This window comes from Nelusetta ayraudi, unplaced genomic scaffold (genome assembly GCF_046127955.1).
Source record: "Nelusetta ayraudi isolate G7.1 ecotype Tasmania unplaced genomic scaffold, CSIRO-AGI_Nayr_v1 ptg000053l, whole genome shotgun sequence".
Lineage (NCBI taxonomy): Eukaryota > Metazoa > Chordata > Actinopteri > Tetraodontiformes > Monacanthidae > Nelusetta > Nelusetta ayraudi.
In genome coordinates, this window is record NW_027466103.1 from 1,085,001 (window position 1) to 1,098,922 (window position 13,922).

Below are 13,922 nucleotides of genomic sequence, written 5' to 3' on the forward strand. Positions count from 1 at the left end.
TACACTGAGCTCTACATCACTGAGGGACTGAGTGAGGAGGTCAACAGAGAGCATGAGGTCAAACAGCTGGAGACCAAGAAGACCAAGGAGATCCTCCACGACTGTCCAATCAGGTGCAGCCAGATCTTTGAAGCCTCACCTGAGCAGCAGGGACTCAGGGAGTCACAGTGGTGCTGACCAGGTCTCTGGGCTGGACTGGGAAGCCTTGGGGTCCCACTGGAGGAGCTGGAGGAGGTGACTGGGTCCAGGGAAGTCTGGGGTTCTCTGCTGAGGCTGCTGCCCCCGAGACCTGACTCCGGATACGGCAGTAGAAGATGGATGGATGGATGGATGGATGGATGGATGCCAGGTGATAGAACATTTCATAAAAACAGACTCTGCATTATAACTTCTATTACACTCTAAAAAACTCACTCCAATATAACTGCACTCGTCCTTCTCTCACATTACATTGGATCACAATGACCAAACAACACAACAAAGACAATGATCCAACTGTACTGCCACGTCCAGACTCAGTGTAGGTCTGTAGGCCTCTTGGACCTTCATGTGAACCACTGCGTGTTGACTGGAGGTGAAACATGACTGACTGCTGTCCTCCTACCTGGACAATGCAATCTCACTTTCATTCTGCTGCAGATGGCCATTTTCATTTTACACCGTCCAAATTTACAGCTCAGGGCGCTGGGACGAATTCCAAATTGTGTGCAGATACAGGCCTACACTTCAAATAATGATGAGAAAAATCCAACGTAAAGAGAGCACTTCCATTAGGAAATAGTCAACATGAAATTTCGTCTTCTACTGACACCTGCTGGTCAAATTGAATAGTTGCAAATATTGTGAAGAAGTTGTCATCTAATTCTAATCCTAAACAATATGGCCATTCCAAGTCAAGTATTAAGACAATTAATCAGGTTTGTACTGCTTGATTGAACACATTCATCCCGTTCCAGTGCACTAAAACCCACTTCCCTTCAGGACCGTGTCAGCGGAGCCAAAACTTCCTTGAGTGACGCTGTTTCCCAGCATGCAATGCGAGCTAGCGATTTCACAATACTATTTCATCACAAACATGGATGTAAAAAATAAAAAGGGACGAAAAATGAAACTTCAGGAACAGCAACCATTGCAATACAAGCAGAAGTGGGCCGAAGTTTTATATTATGTACACCATAATACAGCCTTCTGGTTGACAAGCTATTTAATCCGTGTCTTCCTATGGCACTTCCGTGGGTGGGAGCTAATCGTAGAGCTCACGTGCTGGGTGGGTCACCCCACCAACCACCTCGGGGAAGGTCTAAGACAAGAGCCAATGGTTACCCTTGCATGGCATATCCTGATACGGATGAGCGAGTGAACAGAAAATATGGGTCAACGTGTGCAGTCGTAACAGGAGAAGCTTGTTGGCGGAAATTATGCACTACAAGTGGATGTGACGCTTATGAGTGCGGTGGATGAGGTGGAGCAATGCTCCAGAACCCGATTCAGATTACTCTCCCTCCACTTTTTTTGTTTTGTATGAGCGTTTTAAAAAAACAACATAATGATAATCGAATAAGCTTTAGTTTATTAATCAGAATTAAAACAAGTAGGTTTTGCCCTTACAAGGTTGTAGATTTGTTATCGATGAGTTCCTTTGCGCTTGAAAAACTATATATGGGATGTACCATGACCTGAGGGATTTCCTCATCCCATCCCAGCTTGGTTCTGATGCTGAATGTGAATGTATCTTGCTGTACATCCCACTGAGCTCCAAGGGCCCTCTCCATAGGGAGCTGGTCTCTGTCAAGGTTAAGTGTTTTTACCTCTTTAGCTCTCTGCTCTTCAGGAATGGCGGCCAGCACCGAGCGTTGATTGCTCACCCACTTATTGAGCTTAAATCCACCTCTACCGCACAGGTCTGTTAGCTGCTGGTACAGATGTATTGCTTGTTCCACCGTGCTGACGGCCTTTAGACAATCATCCACGTAGAAATTTTGACCAACAGTGTTTATAACCTCGGCTAGGAAGTCATGCTGATTGTCGTCGAATGAAGCACAGCTTGGGGATGACACTGCCCCAAAGATGTGGACCAGCATCCTGTGCTCTTGTAGGTCCTTTGTAATGTCCCCATCTGGCCACCAGAGGAAGCGTAAGAAGTTTACATCCTGGTTGGAAACTCTTACTTGATGAAACGTTCCCTCAATGTCAGTCATGAATGCTACAGGGCCTTGGCGAAAACGAAGCAGCTCGCCTTAAGAACTAACTAAAGAAAGAAAGAGAACCCAAATACAGAAAGGCTAACCTCCCTACATACTTATTAAACAGGAGAAAAGAGGGGACAAAGAAAATGGCAGCCCACCCCTACGGCTGCGTGCTCTAACACCATTTCAGAAGTGACTAACTGCAGAGTTGGGAGCGGAGGAGGGATGACCGTCAGGCTGGCTCGACTGCTCCTCCTTCTCAGCCGTGGCGCGTCCAATCAGCAGCCGACATCCAATCTCTCACACACACACACACACAGACACAAAGATAGAGGCACCTCGACCCACCTGTGGATCATAACACCCCCTTCCTGAAGAACTAAACCCTATTAACATACCTACAAATAAAACTAAACAAGAAAAACCTCACTTCCCCCGAAATAAGAATTCCGCAGCTAGTCCACATGTACACGTGACAATGCACTTGCCAACACATTATCAACCCCCCTTCCTGTGGCAAATCTGGAGATTGAAGGCTTGCAGGGGCAAAGACCACCACATCTTCGAGGGCATTATGGTCTGTAAAAACCTGACCCCAAACATCAAGATGGGCATTGTCAAAAGGAGAGCGAAAGCTTCTTTCTGAACTTCCCAATATTGACTCTGTGTGCGTGCTGCTTACTTGTGGCATGTCCCTCTACTTTATGTCATGGTGCAAAACTGACGTACGGCGGGGGTGGTCAGAAAACAATAGTGGGTGGCTCTAAATTAATTTAACAATATCATGACGGGCTGATGCAGGCAAATGGGACAAAAACAACAACAACAACAAAAACAGCTTAAATTATTCATAATTTCAGAGTTTCCCAGGCGCGCCGAAGGAACACCGATTTTTTAAAAAAAAAAAATTTCAATGAGCCCTCCCTCCGCCAATGGGCACGGAGGGGGCGGAGGCTCAGGCGACACATTTTTCCGAGCAACGTAACGCCCGGTTCACACTGGACGGGGAAGCACCACGAAGCGCCGAGCGCTTCCATTCGGCGCCCATGTTAATCAATTTAGTAGTTCACACCAGACGCGAACAGGCGCGCGGCTCCCCTCGCGGATCGCGCCATGCATTTAACGTCAGTTCACTGGACGTGGAAGCGAAGCGCCGCCGAGCGCTTCCATTCGGCGCCCACGTTAATCAATGTGGTGGTTCACAGTAGACGCGAACAGGCGCGCGGCTCGCGGCATGCATTTGTTGTTTCGGCGTCTGCTCTATTTCGTGCGTGAGCCGCAAGTGATCCTCGTCTACAGTACAGGAAGTCGCTCAATAAAAACGAGAAAATCCGGTGAATTTTCAAAATAAACTAATTTCAAAATAAAAACCGAATGACAAATTCGATCATATATCATATTTGTATGTTAGATTTGTCAGTACATTGTATCAGAGTGCGAGAGAGATTAAACACACACACACACACACACACACACACACACACACACACACAGAGGAAGACTTGATCAAAATACGTCTGTTTGATCCTAGAGATGCCGGTCAATGATCATTATGAAAGAGGTCTTGTCTTGAGATGGACACCTGAGTGCGTGTTTCTATTTATTTACACACACACACACACACACAAAAGTAAGCTACGGGTTGGCTACGGGCCGAGTGGGGGCGATGATGAAAATTATTTTTTTTATTTATTTTTTTTTAAAGAAAAAAAAAAGAAGCTCAAGTGGGAGTGAAAAGAAGACTGCAGCTGAGCAGAAGCGCTTGTCGACCGTCGCAGAGCTGTTCGCGTCTGGTATGAACCAGTTGGAGCCTCGCTCGCGAAATTCGTCGGCGCTCCGCTTCGTGGCGCTTCCGCTTCCATTGAAATGAATGGCACGAGCCGCGCGCCTGTTCGCGTCTGGTCTGAACCACTACATTCAGTGCCTTTACATGGCACTAGAGAAAATCGAATTATTGCCTTAGTCCGATTATGATCGGAGAACTCACGTGCGTGTAAACACCTTACTCCAATTATGATTGGAGTTTGAGAACTCCGATTAGAATCGGAGAACCCCGACTGAGACACCCAGATAATGCGATTGGAATTCAAATTTCACGGCCATGTATACGCCTTAATCGGACTATTAACTGGACAATGCGAGTGCGCATGCGCCACGCCTCGCTCTCGCGACTCATGACCGCACAACTACGACCTCTAACAAAACAGACGGCGCGAAACAACCTGGCAAACGCGAATAAGAATGTTGACATTTGGAGAGAGGATGAGACCGGGGCGATGCTGGCTCGACTGCTCCTCCTTCTCAGCCGTGGCGCGTCCAATCAGCAGCCGACATCCAGGACCGCACCTGCAAGGCGTCATCCACTCTCTCTCTCTCTCTCTCTCACACACACACACACACACACACACACACACACACACACACACACACAAAAAAAACATAGAGGCACCAAGACCCACCTGTGGGTCATAACACCCCCTCTCTTAAGAACTAAACCCTATTAACATACCGACAAACAAAACTAAACAAGAAAAACAGCTCACTTCCCCCAAAATAAGAATTCCGCAGCTAGTCCACATCGTAATGCATCTGCCAACACATTATCAACCCCCCTTCCTGTGGCAAATCTGGAGATTGAAGTCTTGCAGGGGCAGAGACCACCGCATCTACGAGGGCATTATAGTCTGTAAAAACCTGATCCCAAATTAACATCAAGATGAGCACTGTCAGAAGGAGAGCCAAAGCTTCTTTCTTAACTTCCCAATAATGACTCTGTGTGCGTGCTGCTTAGTTGTGGCATGTCCCTCTACTTCTATGCTATTCTACAGCGGGGGTGGTCAGAAAACAATAGTGGGTGGCTCTCAATTAATTTAACAATATCATGACGGGCTGATGCAGGCAAATGGGACAAAAACGAGCTTAAGTTATTCATAATTTCAGAGTTTCCCAGGCGCGCCGAAGGAACACCGATTTTTTTTTTTTTTTTCAATGAGCCCTCCCTCCGCCAATGGGCACGGAGGGGGCGGAGGCTCAGGCGACACATTTTTCCGAGCGACGTAACGCCCGGTTCACACTGGACGCGGAAGCGCCACAAAGCGCCGCGAAGCGCCGCCGAGCGCTTCCATTCGGCGCCCACGTTAATCAATGTGGTGGTTGCGCGGCTCGCGGCATGCATTTGTTGTTTCGGCGTCTGCTCTATTTCGTGCGCGAGCTGCGAGCGATCCTCGTCAATAGTACAGGAAGTCGCTCAATAAAAACGAGAAAATCCGGTGAATTTTCAAAATAAACTAATTTCAAAAATAAAAACCGAATGATAAATTCGATCATATATCATATTTGTATGTTATATTTGTCAGTACAAATATAACACACACAGAGAGGAAGACTTGATCAAAATACGTCTGTTTGATCCTAGAGATGCCGGTCAATGATCATTATGAAAGAGGTCTTGTCTTGAGATGGACACCTGAGTGCGTGTTTCTATTTATTTACACACACACACACACACACACACACACACACACACACACACACAAAAAAGTAAGCTACGGAGCAGGCTGGCTACGGGGCGAGGGGGGGCGATGATGAAAATGATTTTTTTTATCTAATTTTTTTTAAAGAAAAAAAAAAGAAGCTCAAGTGGGAGTGAAAAAAAGACTGCAGCTGAGCAGAAGCGCTTGTCGACCGTCGCGGAGCTGTTCGCGTCTGGTGTGAACCAGTTGGAGCCTCGCTCGCGAAATTCGTCGGCGCTCGGCTTCCATTGAAATGAATGGCACGAGCCGCGCGCCTGTTCGCGTCTGGTCTGAACCACTACATTCAGTGCCTTTACATGGCACTAGAGAAAATCGAATTATTGCCTTAGTCCGATTATGATCGGAGAACTCACGTGCGTGTAAACACCTTACTCCAATTATGATTGGAGTTTGAGAACTCCGATTAGAATCGGAGAACTCCGATTGAGACACCCAGATAATGCGATTGGAATTCAAATTTCACGGCCATGTATACGCCTTAATCGGACTATTAACTGGACAATGCGAGTGCGCATGCGCCACGCCTCGCTCTCGCGACTCATGACCGCACAACTACGACCTCTAACAAAACAGACGGCGCGAAACAACCTGGCAAACGCGAATAAGAATGTTGACATTTGGAGAGAGGATGAGACCGGGGCGATGCTTTCTCTTCTAAAAGAGATGGACATATTAAAATAACGCGCAACGGAGACCTTTTTAAAAAGGGTAGCGCAGCAAATGCAGGGCTCCGGCTTTGCGCACCCCTGAACAAATACGTATTCCTTCGTATTTATATTTCTACCTTTTCGTTCACATTTTTTGTAAGTTAGAAGAATTTTAACTTTGTAAATAAAAGCACAGCAAAGACATCTTTTCCTGATTTGTTTTTATTTTGGTAATTTCGCTGTTATTCTGCTGGAAACGGCGTGCAGCGGCACCAGCTTCCTCCACGGTCGGCACTTTAATGAGCGTGTGTAGAAACTGAAGACACCGTTCCTTTGCAAAACCTGTACACAAACTCTCCCACCAGTCTGCGCAGAACCCGAATCCAACAAGAACGAGAGTTTGGGGTCCGTAGCGACGGCACAAAGCGTAGCATCGAAGTGTTGTTGTAGCCCTCCAACAGCAAACAACGTTCTTGTCTGCCTTTTAAAATAACCAGGAGCACAAGAAATAGGGTACACCTTATCTGCAAAGCAAGTAACACGTACATTATGAACTATCGTTCCATATCACAATAGATTTAATATGTCAACTGAAAGCAGCTGACTATATATATATCTATATATGTTGCGACTGACTACATTGACCCATATTTTCCATATACTCACATGAATCACATGCCCTGCAGATCCCCTGCAAGGGCCCCGAGGGGTGACGCATAACCAGCACGTGACCTCTACCATGTGCTTCCACCCACGGAAGTGCCATAGGAAGACACGGCTTAAATAGTATAGCTTGTCCACCAGAAGGCTGTATTATGGTATACATAATATAAAACTTCGGCCCACTTCTGCTTGTATTGCAATGGTTGCTGTTCCTGAAGTTTCATTTTCCCCTTTTCCCCTTTTTCTTTTTTACATCCATGTTTGTGATGGAATAGTATTGTGAATCGCTAGCTTGCATTGCATGCTGGGAAACAGCGTCAATCAAGGAAGTTTTGGCTTCGCTGACACGGTCCTGAAGGGAAGTGGGTTTTAGTGCACTGGAACGGGATGAATGTGTTCAATCAAGCAGTACAAACCTGATTAATTGTCTTAATACTTGACTTGGAATGGCCATATTGTTTAGGATTAGAATTAGATGACAACTTCTTCACAATATTTGCAACGATTCAATTTGACCAGCAGGTGTCAGTAGAGGACGAAATTTCATGTTGACTATTTCCTAATGGAAGTGCTCTCTTTACGTTGGATTTTTCTCATAATTATTTGAAGTGTAGGCCTGTAGTTGATGAGGAATCACAGTGTGCTAACGCTACTCAAACAGCTTAGATGAAAAAAAGGGAGTGTGATTTGGGTTTGTGGTACATTATGACAATTTTGGACTTGCAAGACTGAGGCGACGGTTCAATTCCCATCAATGTGTATTATATATGTGTTATTTAGCTCATCTATTCTACATTTTAAATAGATCACATTTGACATCTGACCCACTGAACACTTACTATTGAACATATCTTTAAACTATGGGCTATTTAGTCTTGTTTTAGGATATAATATAATTCATTGCACAAACTGTCAGGCTCAGTATAAGAGCTATAGTCTACTACAATCAGTCGTGCCAAAAAAGAGACATTGTCTTTATTTTTCATTTTTATTTTATTGTATCAGCATTGAACCATACAAGCATGTAGTGTTGTCCAGCAAGAATGCATGGCGAATCAAATCCCAAACAATGAACACGTTTCCATTGCACTTCATTTTATTGAGCACTAGATGACCTCCTCGAGCACTGTGTCATTGAAGCCTCGAGTAATGAACCATTTTTTGAAACAAGTGTCGAAGCTTCAACAAAGCCTCGATCGGCCATCACTACCTATGGCTGCGTGCTCTAACACCATTTCAGAAGTGACTAACTGCAGAGTTGGGAGCGGAGGAGGGATGACCTTCAGGCTGGCTCGACTGCTCCTCCTTGTCAGCCGTGGCGCGTCCAATCAGCAGCCGACATCCAGACACACACACAGACACAAAGATAGAGGCACCTAGACCCATCCGTGGGTCATAACACTCCGTGTGGATCTTTTAACTCTGGCATTGAAAGGGGGTGCTAGCGCTAGCCGTTTGCTAAGCTATGTACAGACAGCACCACCGCTTGCCGAACCACATAGTCACACCGTTTATATACAACAACTCGTCATAAATATCTCTAAAGTAGAAGTCAAGAACTTTTTTCAAAAACGATAACTAACTCAAACTTTTTTGTGTGTTTATAAAAACAAACTAAAACAAACTTAAATTGAAGTCATATTTCACTTCGTTTACGTCTGTCAAATGAATATTTGCCCAGGAATATCTTTTAGTTTTACGCAGCAGCACCTAAATGCACGTCGCGTTCTGTGACGTCACCCCTCTTTCACAGCAGTATGTTGATGAGCGACTCGCGGCGGGAAAGTCCGATATGCCACAGTAGTGAACATGTTTATTGAGACTGGGAAGTAGACACGACAGTTTGACTCAGTTGACTCAAATATCCTGTGGCGATGAGAGTGGTTATGGCTATCTGATAAAGCAAGATTTAATATTGGGAATTTAACAAAATGAAAAGGAACCGACAACGCCACCCTGGGAATTTCACCCAGGGAGTTCTACTAAACACAAAAGTAATAATTAGGCACACAGGTAGGTTCTACGAGGAAGGAGTAGGAGACGTGGTTCAGAATGTTTAAAATATCAAACCAACTTTTATTCAACATTTAAAAATAAAAGGAACAAACAGACCAACACTTAAAACGGAGCTACTGAGCTCCTTATTCTTGGTGTAGAAACTGAGGCTTACCGATGAGGGGGCCAAACGGGGGAGGAACCAAAGAAAACAAGGAACACCCCACTCACACGTGACACACCTGCAAAGAAAGTGAAGTGCAAAAAAAAAGAAGAAAACAACCACAATCCCGGGTCACAGCACGCGAAGGGGCCCACCACCCGGGACACCGCCACAACCAGCAGCTCTCAGCGACTACAAAAGAAAAGATAAACAGTTGGTTACTAAAAGTTCCCTAAAATCTGTCAAATGTACTGAAATAGCAAGAAAAACAAACAAACAATGCAATGACACACACACACACACACACACACACACACACGTTCCCACCAACCACGCACACGCATACACGCACACGCATACACGCACACACACCACTGTGGCTGGACCGGCGACTTGATAGTGTAACGTCTGCTGTCTGAGGGTCAGCAGTGGCGACGTAAGCAAACGAAGAAAAACACAACGAGAACGGAAAAACAACAAGTAAAACCAAGGCGGGACGGAAGCAACATGCACCGTCCACCGTCTGTACGGGGCGGCTAGCACAATCAAGTGCGGGCGAAGCGGCAGTGTTCCTGCACTTATCTTATAGGACCGAGTTTTGGGCCACAGGTCTTGATCACCAAGCGTCCTCCAGGTGAGGAGAACAACGAGGAGGCTCTGCGCAGCTTTGTGCTCGCAGGCGGCTGTAGTGTGCCAGTGAGGTGTTCAGGAAGCACTGTAAAAAGAACGGACAGGTGAGGTACTACGTACCTATGCTAATAAGCCATAATAATTTAAATGCTAAAATGTCCGCACCTGATCCTCTTAAAACTCGGGCACACAAAGCGGATGTTCAGTGTCCCATTGACCACAATGGACCACTAAACAAAGCTTTTAAGAAAAATGCGAAATGAAGCCACTGAGAGCTAAAACAACATGCAAACAATGCCACAGTGCAGCTTTTCTCAAACGGGTCAATTTTGAAATCATTTTAATCAACTCTGTCTTCATTGATCAGAAGCTTTTTGCAGATTTGGAATTAAAACATTTTAACTGCAGGAATCATAAAATCGTCTCATCAGTGACGTTTACAGAGCCATTAAAAAATTGAGTATGTGCTGAACAGACAAACGGAGGTGTAAGAGGCCTGTGTGACCAGCAGGGGGCAGCAGAGGACCGACAGCCGCAAGTTCCTCCTCAGAGAGGCCTGAGAAGGTTCTGCACCTTCAGCTCCTCCAGGAGGTCCTCAGCAAAGTGTCAGAGTTTGTTGGTTTTTTTACCTCGGTCGGCAGAGTCAAAGTATTAAACTTGTAGCCAGGGGGCGCTGCAGCTCACTCAACACCTACAAGGTTTGAAAAGGATATTGAGTGGAATTCATCTGGAATGAAAAGAAAAGCACAACTACAGTAGAAAAACTGAACACAAAGACGCACAAAGTTTGAACTACACACTGATTTTCTTCTTCTGTTGATTCAAATGAATTTGACAGAAATAATATCTGAAAAAATAGAAACCAAATGTTAAATTTCGACATTTAAAAAATGGACAGATTAATTTACACCCAGTAAGATAAGAAGATATTTAGCTCTCAGCCAATTAGAGCTCCTGCTCCTGTGTGTGTGTGTGTGTGCGTGCGTGCGTGCGTGCGTGTGTGTGTGTGTGTGTGTGTGTGGATGTGGTGGTGTGTGTACCTGAATGTGGGAGTGGGTGTGTTTAAGTACGTCACTGGAAGTAGGCTGCCAATTAGTGCGGCCTCCGAGGCCGCAACCGCCCCACGCCAGCGACAAGCCCGGGGGGGGGGGGGGGGGGGGGGGGCCCGGACACGGCACACCCGCCGCAATGCCGGCCAGAAAGAGGCCCGAAGCAGCAGGCCCCCGGACCGGAGGGCACCCGCCCCACGAGCCAGGGCAAGATGACAGGGAGGCAGATACCCCAAGGAGAAGGGACACCACCCGGGGCGAACAGACAGCAGAGCCCGGCCCCCGGACGGGGGCCCCCCAGGGCAAGCGAGACCAGACTCATCCCCATGACAGGACCCAGCCACTTCACCCACCGGGAGGATTGGTACCCAAGGCAGGCCCGGGCACCCAGAGGCCCCCCCCCTACGGACCCAGTATGGCGCATCGCCGCAAGTGGCGAGGTCCCCATAGGCCCAGCCGGTCTCGCACCCCTGGGGCACCGGACTGCACAGGGCCCATCCAGAGTGGGAAAGATGCCGGATCCCGCCCCCGCTAGCAGGCCGACCCCACTGTGTGTAGGGGTGTCAGTGTGTGTATATGTGCACTTGCTGGTGTGTTGAACTATAGTGCGTTTAAAATGGAGGGGTGGTAAGGCCCTGGGGCAACCACACTGCTGCTGAGCAGGGCGGCGGCCGCAGTGCACGAACCACCCCCCCAGGCCCTAAGTGTCTATAATGCTATTAAGATTGGAGAGGGTCTTAAGGCCAGAAGGCCGGGCAGCGACCACCCAAGACACAAATCCCCCGAAACAGACCAGAGCCAGGGACCCCCCCCCCGGAGCACCACCCCCGGAGCACCACCCACCAACCACCAGGCCCAGCCCCCCGCCGGGGCACCCAACCCCCGACCCCCCACCAACCCGCAAAGCAGCCGAACCCCCCACGCCCAAAACCCCCCCCCCAGACCGCACCCGGCCCGCGGCAGCACGACCACGGCTGCCCACATCAACCAGCAGCCTCAGCTATTGATTGATTACTAGTTAGTTATAGGATGAAGCAGACATTCCTACCAAGGAGGTGTGGTCTAACAGTAAGTTCCTATATTGTGCAATGTGCAGGTGTTGTTTTGTTTTCCAGTTTGTGAGGATTGTTTTCTTAGCGATAGATAAGGAGGTGATCAGCATGCGAGATTCTGCCTTATCTGATGTGATATCACTGAGGTCCCCTATGAGACAAAAAGAAGGAGTGGCTGTGATGTTGTAACCAACCTGTGCTGATAGATCATTGCATACTACGTGCCAGAATTTATTTACTGGTGGGCAATGCCATACAGCGTGTAGGTAATTATCTGGGACATTAACTGTGCAGTGTGAGCAGGTCTGAGAGGCGGTCATGCCCATCTGAAACATCCGCTGTCCAGTGTAGTGGATCCTGTGGAGTACTTTAAAATGTATTAATTGTAGATTAGGTTGTTTTATCAGTGAAAAGGTGTTCAGGCAGATTGTTCTCCAGAAATTAGAGTGAGGCTGGAGAGACAGGTCTCTTTCCCACTTAACAATTGGGATAGAAATCGTGCGATCTGTATTTGTAAGCAACTCACTCAGATAGAACTGCACTCGTCCTTCTCTCACATTACATTGGATCACAATGACCAAACAACACAACAAAGACAATGATGCCACTGTGCTGCCACATCCAGACTCTGTGTAGGTCTGTAGGCCTCTTGGACCTTCATGTGAACCACTGCGTGTTGACTGGAGGTGAAACATGACTGACTGCTGTCCTCCTCCCTGGACAATGCAATCTCACTTTCAATCTCACAGCCACTAAAAAAACCTGATTGTGATTGAGAGGTCCTCAGCAGCCAATCACTGTTGGGAGTCCAGCCTTCAAACACTCCTCCTGAATCCACAGTCACATCTGTGAGCATCTGGAACTTTGGCCCCGATCCTCCACACCACACAACTTGGGATGACAGCGCCACCTACCTGTATACTTTCAGCAGCCAGTCCCATGTTCTGACCCGTTTCCACTGTGGCCTGTTGGCTCATCTGGTCCAAAGTCTGGATCATCAGTGTCCAGGTTCATGGAATGAGTCAGTGTGCCGCCGTCCTGTGATGTCATGATAGAGAATCACTCTATTTATACTAATGTGCAGAACCACTGGAGTGTGGAAGCAGACAGTTACCATAATCCAAATGAAAAAGCAACAGCAGAAATGCTTTTTCATTTTAAGAACGTGGCTGCATTATTTGACTCATAAAAAAAATCGTTAATAAATAATCCAAACTGCATTTTCATTTTCTTATTCATGACTGCTCATTCTTGTACTTAATTCAAATGAAGGAAAACACATTTGAGATTTAATTTTCAAAACATGCACCAGCAAAGAGTTACCAAAATTCAATATGAAATGTAAAATTCAAAAATGAAAAAGCAATAGCAGAATGCTTTTTCATTTTAAGAACGAAACTGCATTAGTTGACTCATAATTAAAATCATTAATAAATATTGCTATATGCATTTTCATTTTCTTATTCGTGTCGCACCTTTTATGACACAAGCAAAAAGAAAACTGAGGGCATTGCTTTTTAATTTTCGTGGTCCTGCCCTGCACAAGAGTTACCACAACTCGAAAACGAAATCGCAATCTCAAAGTAAGTGCGCGGCGCAGGAAAGTGACGTCAGCAGCTCTCCACCTGTGGGTATGGCGGTATGACGCCAAGTGTCATTTGCCTCCTGTTATGTGTAAATTCTAATGTTTGTGAATTTAATAAAGATATATATATATATATATATATATATTTTTTTTTTTTATTTAAAAAGAAAAAAAAGGTATGGCGGTATGACACCACTTTGCCATCGTTACTTCTTTCACGTCATTGAAGTTGCCGGTAATCGAGATTTAAATCGCCGAAAAACGTGGACCACTGACAGATCTCGCACCAGCATCTGCCACCAGTCGACGGATTGATCTGTTGCTTCGCATCCTTCGTTGGATGGACTGGTGGCCGACGCCGAACAGAAGCAATGATCCGTTGCATCGCATCCTGCGACGGATGGACTGGTGGCCGACGC